We start from the raw sequence: 12,235 nt of genomic DNA on the forward strand, positions 1-12,235 counted from the left end.
TCTTTGGGAGTTGGGAAGAGGGAGTTTCCACACTTTCTATCAAAGTTGAGTTGATGTAACCACATAGAAAGACTGGATGGTTTTGCCCATTGAGCTTGAGCTCACCAGATGGAAAAAAAACTCCAAACATAAGCCTGGCGTCTGCCTGAGCTACAGCATTTAGCCCCACACTCACATCATGAGTGTAATGACCCTCTAAAGTGACTCGTGGGATCATCTGCTGAAATATCCAGGGGCATGTGGATGCTGGTTTCTCATTGTGAAATCCATATTTTAGTGATTTTCCGTTTGGGAGCGCATATATTTGATTTGTTTACTCTTAGAAATTACATGTGTGTACATATATCCATCTGTACCATGTATCATCTTAGGGATACATCTAACTCATAACTAATGGAAAATCAAGGGTTAGATGTAGCACAGTGTATACACACAGTCTCTGTACTCCAGCTGCCGTGGAGCACATTGAGGGTGTACGCTCTGACCCCTCTGAGCTCACCATTTGGGTATAGTTTCTATATGTGGAATCACTTATGCACTTTAAGTATCAAGTGTGAATATGGAAGTAGGTACAGCGTAGTGATTGGGTTGTCATCGAGTCTGCAGAGTAAACCTTGGATCCTTGGTATGTTCGCAGGTCTATGATACTTGGGTGGTTCCGTGCTCCGTCTGGTTGTTAGTTCAGCCTTGTAAAATAGCACCAAATCCATACTTGCAACACTTCTGTTCCTGTGATTGTCTCCAGTGCGTCTTTCACCGGAGGACTAGAGGTTAATGTTGCCTGTTGGCTTCTGCCTGGCTTGAGCTGTAGTGAGCAGCGTCCCAGGGGAGCGGCTGCAGCGACACGTCTCATACAAGCCTGTCAATACTCAACTTCTCTCTCTCATTTTGACACCAGCCCTCAGGCTCTGTGCCCTTGTATCTACAATTCATGCCTTATCGCTTTCAGGTCGCAGATCTTGTACTGTTTAAGCAGAACATGGACGGACACGGGCATGGCTGCAGAGGCCAACACACACACACACACACACACTCTGCTGATGGTGGACACATTTTGAGTGTTTGGGGGAGATTTGAGAGGACACAGTTAAAGGTGCAGTCAATGTTAAATATCTCTATACTCCTGACATTAATCTATCTAGTTAAATCAGATAACAGAAAATTATTCTGTCAGACAAAGGTTGTCTATTCAGTGTCAGGGTTCTGAATAACCAGTGCACAGTTACGTATGTAAATTATGTCGACATACAGTAATAAGATAATAAGAATAAGATACTGTGGTTTTTTTTTTAACTGAGACAGTTGCACAACATTCCCGTCTTCAATAATAGAAATACGTGTCAAGGATTGTTGAGGAATTTACATTTAGTGCTTTGGTGTTATGATTAATATCGTCAACCACACACACACACACATATTTAGTTTAGCTATGAAACATCTATTTTCTCAGTAACAGAAGTCAAGTGATCAGATCACAGCTCTTCCTAATTCAATCTTGAATGTAGCTTATCGTGTTTTCGCCACGATCTGAACTGTTTTTCACTCCTAGTTGCCAGATAGCATCTCCATTGTATGCTTCTGTTTAGTTGAGATAACGGCAAACAATATTAAACACCTCCATATCTGCACCCTGCCCCTCCTTTCTCACCCTCAGTGCTGCCTTATTACATTTCCACCTTACAGCTCTCTGATATGGTCTGTATTTATTCAGCACTTTTCTGGTATTGATGACCACTCTAAGCTGATTCATCCAATTTAATTGAATTCAATTTTATTTGTATAGCTCCATCAAATCACAACATAGTAGGACAGAAACCTTTACAATACTACAGAGATAAAAGAAACCCAACAATCTACACAATGAACAAACACTACAAAAAACTCTCTTTGACAGAACCAGACATAAAAATGTGCAGCACCTGCCTTGATTGGTTGGGGTGAATTGAAAAGTGTGGGACAGGAAAAGGGTGAGGTAGAGACACAAGAGAGATACTGAACCAGAGAGATTGTTGGGACTGGTCTGTTGGAAGGAAAAACTAGTGTTCCCCAGTCCTGGTCCTCAGGGACCCACTGCCCTGCATGTTTTAGATGTTGCCCTGGTCCAACACACCTGATTCAAATAGTCAGCTCGTCATCAAGCTCTGCAGAAGGCTGATAACAAACAACCCTTTTTAACATCTAAAACATGCAGGGCAGGGCGGTCCCTGAGGACCAGGACTGGGAAACGGTGTAGAGGAGTGATATGGTCCCTCTTTCTAGTAGGGATGGGACATACCACTTATACCACAACTGTGAAGCTGTGAACAACACATTTGTGGTGAGTCGTTTCAAAGACACAATTCTCCAACTGTGTAACAAATATTGTTCTCCCAAAACAGTCCAAACATGGACTCAGCTAAAATGCTTTTGTGGATTTTTATTTATGAGACACGTAGGATTTTTTTTGTTCCATCAGATTTTACATTTTTATCTGTTTGATATCCACTATAGTGATTTTGTGCTGCAATAATCCAACTCACACATAAGAAATGTATTAAGTCGTTTTGTAGCGTCCTTTTAAGGACAAAAGGTTTCTAATTTTCATAATGTTTCTGCAGGTGGAAGTAGGCTGTTCTGGAATTTAGTTTTATGTGTGAGTCAAAAATAACTCAAAAAGGTTCCTCACATTAGAACTGGAAGCCGTGGTGATGTCATCTAAAGTGACAATGTGGTCAGAAGGTTTTCCTCTAAGGTGTTTGGGGCCAAGTATAATGACCTCAGATCTACAGCTCACTCTGCCACTGACTTACCTGACTTACCTACCGTCACCCCATATACTTTCCTATAACATAGTGCTATCACATTGTACCTCTACTAAGTCAGCATGTGCTTCTGACTTCTCCACTTTATTTTTTCGCCCACGTAAGCAAAAACGTCCAGGAATGGTGGTGTTGACCAGGTGATTGGTCTGCCATTGATTCCCTGATTTAAGAGCCTCTGTTAGCTTCGACTGTACTTTATGTTAACTGCTAAAATAATAAAGATTTGTGAACAGTGAACGCGGTAAAATACGGTGTTATACCTGCAAAACGTCACCATGTGAGGATGCTGAACATAGCTCAGTTCACCACTGTGTTCTCAAAGAGCTGCAAGTATAAGATGAATGTCAGGATACTGCAGGTCAGAAATAATATCCTCTACGACTTTTTTCCAAATTCGTAAAAAGCACGACGTGGGCATGATAAGAGTCAGATATATTCAGACTTTCAAGTTGTGCAGTAAACTCTGATGGGGTGAATCCAGCATAAGTCCCGTTCATTTTTGCTGCATCTTAGGCAAAATTTGTTTTCCATATTTTTTTTATTGGCCAAATTTATTAATCAACACTGATTGCTTTTCCTTATCGTAGTTAACTCATATTCAGGTGTTTCAGGTGTCCTCACTTTCATCTGAATCACTCCTGCCTCTTGTGTCTGCCTCTCTCCATTTCTCTTATAACACCACCCTCTCTTTTTTCCACCTTCCCCCACCTTCCCTCTCTCCTCCTCCAGTGTCCCCTCTCCTTCTTCTCCGTTGTGATCATACCTCCACCAGGCACCTGACTGCAGATAATCACCCAACACCAAAGAGGAAAGGGAAAAAAGCACAATTTTTATCTGCAGCCACAGCTGCAATTCATTGTAGAGTGGTGAATGGAGAGATTAATAGCCCCCCCACCACACACACACACATCCCCTCTCTTTTCTCCTCTTCCCCCTTTTCCTCCACTTTCTGTCAACGCTGCCTCCTACAGCTGTGTTTTCTGAAGAGTGAAAAAAAAAAATACTCATCTCAATTTCAATGCCCCATTTAACAGCAACATTCATAGATGACACAGATGAAGATGGAGATGCATTTTGGAACTGTCCTTTTTGATATTTATGTCTAAAAGGGGATGAGAATTACATAGTTTTGACCATTGAGATTTTAAAAAAAAGAAAAGAAAAGTGCATAATTAAAGTTGCTTTAAGGGATACAAAGGCAATACGTTTTGCTCTTGCAATTACAAAAATTTTGATTTTGACCCCAAGGCAGCAAAACTCAAAATGAGTTGTAAATGTTAAGGGCGTGCAGTGGTTTGCAGCGCTCCGTAAATATCACACTGATAAATGGAACAAGACTGGACCTGGACAGTACTGCGGGCAAACAGGAAATCATCTACATCCTTTTAATTTCTTTAATGTGAAACTAGTTATTGTGTTGTTGTGAGTCGATCAAAAACTACAGGAGTGAATGTCAGAACTGTTTGAAAAAACTGTTCAATGTTGTCTGGCATTTACATAATAGAGCTGGTACCTTTTTCAATTTTATAATAATGTTCTAATAATTGCCTATTAGTGGTATATTTAGGGTGCAGGCCCTGTCTTGATTTGTGTATGCAGCATGCAGGAAACAGTGTATTTTGGGGTGATTACCTTTTACAGTATATGGAAAAACAAAGTGTTTGACAATGTTTTTACAGACTTAAAACATGTCGTCATACTCTTTGTTTTCAGAGAAATCAGACAAAGAACTAACATGATATCTAAAATAAGAAAGAAAGAAAGAAAGAAAGAATAGAATTAGAATACAACCAGTAATACAGGAAATATATATGTTGTATTGTATTAAAACCCTTTAATTTGCCATGGTAGGACAACAAACAAACAGACAAACAAACAAAAAAAACTGTATGTTTGAACACGTCAAACGTCCAGTTAGCAATGCTAGCACTAGCACAATTTTGGCTAAGTCTAATGCCATAACACAACCCCTGAATGTGTAAACATGATAAAAATCCAGTTCACAGTGCTAATACACAAGTTGGACAATGCCTAGTGTCCTTACACCACTATGTTTGTATGTGTAAGCAAGTTAAAAGTCCACTTAGCTATGCTAACACTAGCTAACACACACCTGGAGTAGAACCCTAATTAATGCCCCTGGTAACACCTGTGTTTGTAATGTTACTTCATGTTGAAAGTGGCTGCTGTAAAAGGGTGAATTATTTATTCAAGACATACTTGAACATTACATACACTTATGTATGCGCTTCATTCACTGGAATTTTATCATTCCATTCCAAAATGCCAAATATCACAGAATTTCACAGACAGAAAAATCATACTTTTGCATCAACAAGGCCAACAACAGACCTAGTGGAGGCCTGAGACCTTTGCACATTTTTGACACTTTCTTAAATTTTCTATTTTAGAAAGTTGTGTTTTGACAAATTATTTGAGGAAAATTAAGAATTTAACCATTTTCAAAGGTCAAATAGATGACTGAGATTATCTGAGTGTGCGTAATCGTTTCCAGTGTAATGCTGTGATACACTTTAGATCATTTGAGATGATCTGTTCTGTTCTCAAACACATCATTTCCACGTCATGGAGTGGCATGGCTGCATGGCTCTTCACTCCACGGTGTGAAGGGCCGTCTGGGGACGTGGACACGGGTCGCAGGCAGTGACAGCATCAGGGCATCAAGCTCCAGCCGAGTGGGAATTCATGTTGATTTTCATGCATGGCTAAGTCTGTTTTGCCAGCTGCCATTTATGCTCAGACATTCATTCTGTATGAGTAACTGTGTGTGTGTGTGTGTGTGTGTGTCTGTGTCCTATATTGGACAGCACAATGCAACATCCAGGTTAAAATAAAACCAGTGTCACAACATGTGAGCGACAGAATCTCTTTGAAAACAACAAAGCAAAAATGTACATATGGACGCAGAGACTGCATCATTTCTTATTCCTGCCGCTTCAGAAGCAGACATAAGAGCTTTTCTTCTCTGCCGAATACAATTCAGCCAGCCGTCTAATTCATATTATTACTGAAATTGCCCCAAATTTGTTGCCATGGTTATTTTTCTCCCCTCTCTTTTTTAAGCTTTGTGCCTCCTTGACGGCCAATGATTAGAGTCGACAGCGGCTAGAAAGAGTCTGGGGTGTGGAGAGACTGTGTGTGTGTGTGTGTATGTGTGTGTGTGTGTGAATGGAGGACAGACAGGCTGCAAGGCAGTGACCTGGTAATAGTGAATGTATCCACAGGCCATACACCATGATAGTTGCCATGGTCACAATAATTGGAAGACAGAGCAGTGAGGGACAAGGTGTGCGTGTCTGTGTGTGTGTACATCTGTATTTGTTACCTCTTTAGGACCGTTTCTTGCATAAACACTGATCTTGTCAGGACCAGTAGTCCACATGGAGAATAAAACCTGGTCCTAACGAGGCAGAACCTCATTTCTGAGGAACTGACTGAGTTTAGGGCTAGAATTTGAATTTGTGTTTGTGTTAAGAATAATTTGATTACGGTTAAAGTTTAGGGATAACACTTTGTCTCGACTGTTCAAATTATGACTTTTCAAAAATGTCAATTCAGTGTCGTAAGAAGAATAGCTGTGGAAACCTGTGTGTGTGTGTGTGTGTGTGGTAACAATGTCTCAAGAGAGACAAAGAAAGGGAGTGTGAGAATGATTGACTTTGAGAAAAAGAGGCTTGAGGCAACACTGCAGACTAGCAGCAGGAAGTGGTATTACATGACCAGCCAGTGATGCTGCTTCTGTTGCTGCTGGGCTGTTCACGTAGACAACACTGGACGGAATAACACAAACGTCTCGCTGTACTGCACTGTAATGCAGTTATAGGTCAAAAAGAAAACAAGCTGGACAGTCTGGTGAATCTAAACCTCCTACAGGAGCATAACAAAATCAGCTAATGTTCACACACTTTTTTCAGACTAACCTACAAAACAACAACCTTGTAGCTTGTGATTGCTTCCCACATCACATTGCTGTGATATGGGAAGGCCTGACAATTGTTGGGTGCATTTTGTTTGACAAAAAGCAACATTGGTGAAGGGGAGTACAAGCTTTAGTGTTTCAGCTGAATGATGAATGTGATTTGATCGTCGTATATGCATAGACGCGTTTTAATTTGGCGACACTTGGGCTTCAGTTTGTTGAACGTCTCCACTTCTGACGCGAGCAATGCAAAGAAACCGATCCATAATGCAATATGGTGACGCCCGACACTGGGAGAATGTGATGTTTGTGGTGTATTTGGAAAGTGGGAATGGCGTCAAATGTGTTTGAACGGATTCAACTTGATTTTTGGAAGAAAAAAAATGACAGCCCTCTTTCTGTGAAGCACTTGACTGAAATGTGGTATTCACATTAAAATAGCCTTTGCCTCAAGGTTTAGCACAAAACACAACAGCTTTGTTTTTTTGTAAGATACACTGTTGTCACTGTACATCTGTGATGTTGTGTTGTGTTTGTGTGTAACCATCTCTGTACGTCTGCTATCAGCTATGTCTCAGTCTGTCTGCAGCTGAATGAAGGCGCTCTGTTCTGTCTCTCTGTCACAGCCCAGCAGCAGCAGCAGCAGCAGCAGCAGCATCATCATCCTCTGACACACTCAGATCACAGGGGTCTCCCCCTCCCTGTACACACAGACACACACACAGATTTGTGACTGGCTTACTAACCTCTTTCATTCCACTGTCACCATTGCTACTGTCAACTCATATCTCTCTCCCTGTCTGCTGCTTCTTCCTGCTGTGGTCAGGAAAGCCTCCTGGAGGGAGTGATGGCGGTGGTTCAGCACTGCTGTGTTTTTCCACACTATACCCACTGTAAAGTCACTGGTGTGTAGGCGTTTGTGTGTGATTTTCAGAGATCTGAGGGCACGTCTGAAAGATGGGATTGCATGTTCAGCTCTCCTCTTGTCTCCTCCCCTCTCTCTTCTTGTTGAGGCACACACACACACACACACAACACACTCCTTGTGCAAAGAGATTCACTCCGTGTCACTGTGACAGTGGCAATTTGCAACCTTTTAAATACAGTATGTCTACTACATATAAATCATTGTCAAATGACTTCACACAATGCTGATTAAAGTCTATCAGCTCCACATGACTCTCTATACGTGTTTCTCAGTATAGCATGACATTCCTGCACTGCATCACGGGTGACTCTGCTTGCACAGCATGAGTAAAGCGAGACGGCTGCAACCATAAAAGTCTCAACAAATAGCTACTGCTAAAAATAAAAACTGGACTTCACAATTGCATTTTAATCATGATCACGATTTTTTTGGCCTCTCACAAACGTGGTCATACGTTATTGAAAATGCAAATCCAGCGCTTGCCTGCATGTCCAACCTCAGCTGCTGCTGTTCCTGTACCATGCGGCTCCATGTCTCTGGATGCAGTCTGGACAAATGACACCAGGTCAAAAGACAGATCTATGACACATGACTTACATCACCTTGGGGCAGGGTTAGAGAGAAGTGGTCGGATAATTACTCAACTTTAAAGCTGCTGTCAGTAAAATGTCAGTAAGTTAGTTGAAATAAAAGTATCGAGATCTTTAGCAAAACAGCTCTAAGTTCTGAGCGATATCACTGACTGAGAGCGTGTGGTCAGTGTATAATCCACTGAAGCTAAACTTTAGAGGGTTTCCGCTCCACACCAGTCTGTCTCACCACCTCATCACAATATTCATTTAGCAGTTAATGAAAAGAATGTACATATGGTCCATTTTAATAAAGAAATGTCATCTGAATAGCTGCTGCGATGAGCCCGAACTCGCGAGTAAATCAGTGGAGGTTATCATCGCCGGAAGCAGCCTCCTTTAAGCATATTTGCACTGATGGATATTGAAAGATAAAGCGGGGCTTTTCCATGCAATCATTTTATCTTTAATTATGTGTTTTATTAATGGCACTTTTTATATGGAAATTTGATTATATTAACACAACACGCAAATTGTAGTTTTATTTAAAGCCTCTCTGCTTTTAATTTCTTCTTAAAAAGAAAAAGAAGAAATAGAGGCGGGGGTTGACGAAGTGGCTATTTGTATATCTTTGATGTTTCCTTTCAGTGTCTTCCTGATGCAGATTCACAATCAGTTCTCTGCCCGTCTTTTGGCCTTCTGCAGGAGAGATAGGGCTCTCTTCATTACGCGCTTCATTAATTTAAATGCTAATTGATTCTGCGTGGGGCTTTCAGACTGAGGGCCAAATCCTGTCTTCCCCCCTTGATTGTGTGTGTGCGTGTGTGTGTGTGTGTGTGTGTTTTGTGCACCTGCTGGATCCTGGAGTGACACGTCCCGACAGAACAGCCTCTCCTGCCTGTCTGTCTGACTCAAGTGTGGCGCTGATATGGTTTGAGAGCTTCAAGCCAAAAAACCCAAGTACTAACAATACACAAAAAAAATACAAAAAACAAAACACCACCGCCATCCAGACTCTGGGCAGCAGTTTTGGGCCTGACTGGTGGGAATGTGAATAAAGGCGGCTGGCACACTGTTGGCACACTGTAACAATCGGAGGAATAAAAACAGAAGATGCAGGAGCAGTTAAATGATCCGTGCTCCGTTGCTAGGAGACATCCAGGCTGGATGGTGGAGATAAACGCTGGGATCCACTCCTGGTGGGAAGCAGAGGGGAGTGAGAGGGGAGGCAGGGGGTAAGAACGGGAAAGGAGGGGTAGAGTCATGAGACAGAGGCACCCTCTCTAATGGCAGATAAGCTTTTTTTTTATAATTTCTTTTTTTTGCCCCACCATCCCCCTTTTATACCCCCTTCTCAACCGTTATTTACAAAAGTGAAATTTGGTTTCTCACCTTCACATGTTCACTTTACACATTTGAACTGTTTTTTAGAACATAAGAGCTACATTTATTGAGTGAGTGTCATCAAAAACTTCAAAAAATATACAGAATATGTGAATATAGTTCAACTGACACAAAGAAAATGTCCCCAATTACTGTGCAGTTAGATTAGATCTAGATTTTGGATGTTTCATAACAGTGTCATTCTGAATCTGAAACACATTTATCGTATGATTTTCTGTAGGTATGTGTCTGAAGTTGCTTTGTACAGTCAATGTCGTATCTAAATCACCTTTCAGAAACCACTGTGTGTAATTTGTATTTACTAAATCTAAGCATTACAATAATTGAACACCTGACACAGTTTTTATAAAACATACTCTGCATAAACTACAGCACTTTTGATTCTCCCATTTCCTGCCTCACTTGAACACATCATCAGCTGCAGAAATTAAAGTCTAAATTTGAAATGCGTGTGTGTGTGGTGGGTCCACTGACACACACACACACACACACACACACACACAGCAGCTCCATCTCACACTGTCATCCCTCATCAATCCAGTTGACTCCGGTCAGACTGGCATAAAAGGACAAAAAAATCAAAATAAAGGGAAAGTGCTTCCTCCATCAAATGTGAGGGAAGTGCTTATAGCTAAGTGCACATCTTAGTTAGTTGTGAATGGAATGCAGTGGTCTGATTGGAGGAGAGAGAGCCGGGGGTCAGGATTTCTGCCAGCAGCTCATACAAGGCTGCTGATTGCTATTCATCCTCTGATTACAGTAATTTAGACCTGCAGCAGGCCAAAGGGACATGCGTCTGGCAAGCTGGTGCTGCAGCTCTGTTTGGGGGGTGGAGGGTGCACTCGGGTTTTCTCCGTATTTTTGTTGTTTTTCCAGAAATGAGTGGAAGAGGCTCGAATAACAACCAAACATAACATGAAGAATATTACAGCTGCACTGAGGCGAGGTGATGTGAAATCCTGTATGATGAGGCCGTCGGTGCAGACAACAGAGCCAATATCTGCGTTGTGTGGTGGAGAATACGAGGTAGCCTACTTTATTCGAGATTGTGCTTTGTTTTTTGATGTAAAATACGTGTTTTTTTCCCCCTTTTGTCTTCCAATCGCCCGTTTGGACACAAGTGAAAACCCTGAATAATCAAAGCTGATGAGGCAGTTAGTTGTAAATGGTTTTTCGAGGAGTGATGGTGATGATTAATCAAGGAACTGAGCAGCAGTGGCCTCTCCACCCGCACACATTACAAGGTTAATCTCTGTATTGATTATTTCTGCAGAATGAACCAATACTTCACTACAGATTTTCCCTGTTCCACAAATGTGTGTATGTTTGCTCCGTTCTGTGGAGGCATACATAAAGAAACGTGGCGGCAGGAGCTGATGCGACTGTGGAGTTGATGAATGATGTTTCTGTTGATACCATCTACCCCCACCTCCTGTGCCCATTATCCCATATTGAAAAAAATAAATCATGTTTAGCACAACATGAGATTCACATTTATTGACATTTAAAAAAAGAACTTTTTTTTCCTCTCTCTCTACAGCAAAGTATTTTTCACAGAAGTAGTAAAAACAATGACTTGCGTAAAGGGCTGAAATACATTCTGACGTCAGCACACTCATGCCTAAAAACCTTTGTCACAAGAACAAAATTGGACACTGAGTCAAAAGCTCAGCTCCAGACATATTTACCCATGAGGGGATTTTTAAACTGCAGCATGTGAACTTTTGCCTCCCTCTTTTTTTTAGGTTTGTCCACGTGTGTCATGTGTGTTGAGACAGTATATACGTCCATGTGCTCAGCTCCTCGGGCCACATGGACACACACACACACACACAGACTGCTTGCCCTCTGGGATGCTGCTGCAGAGGTGACCTAGTTCTCCTGATTGTCAGCAGAAGGCAGTTTCATCAGCTCGCTTTGTGCCGAGGCACTGAACTGTGCCCGCATCCATGCGACGGGCCAATTGGACTTGTGTAATGAAGCTCATCATCACACACACACACGTATGCATGCAGACACGCTCCTGCGATGCTGTTGTCAGGTCCATGGCAGCAGAATTTATGACAAACCATTTATTACCTGCTTCTTTATCAAAGAAATGTGATTCTCCTGCACCTTTCTGATGCATGCACTGCGCCGCTCCATTATGGTCCATTATAGGGAGGTGACAAAGATGGAGCTGGGGGGGCTGATAGATGTTGGTGGTGGTGGTGGTGGTGGGCCGCCTGTCATTACTCTGTCTATCGAGTGGAGTGTGAGAGGCACTTCCACAAAATGGCCGCGGAGCACCAACATGGCTCCGTCAGGCCGGGAGAGCGAGACGATTCACATTCTGCGGTGATTGATACAAAATGTGCGACACGTTCACTTGCTGCTCGCAATGTGTCTGGAATAACTTATTGGCTTTGAGTCGTGACACGATCACAACAGAGTGTTCTACTGCGGCGGTTGTAGTGCTTCTTTACAGCAAACTAGAGATATACAGTATGTACACAGGGGAAATTCCTCCTACTTGTACTGTCCAGGTAAAGTGATACATCAAAAAACGAATAATTATGTACAAGAACACTGTCAATTCCCACACTGAGGATGG

Source organism: Solea senegalensis, unplaced genomic scaffold, assembly GCF_019176455.1.
Source record: "Solea senegalensis isolate Sse05_10M unplaced genomic scaffold, IFAPA_SoseM_1 scf7180000015002, whole genome shotgun sequence".
Taxonomy (NCBI): domain Eukaryota; kingdom Metazoa; phylum Chordata; class Actinopteri; order Pleuronectiformes; family Soleidae; genus Solea; species Solea senegalensis.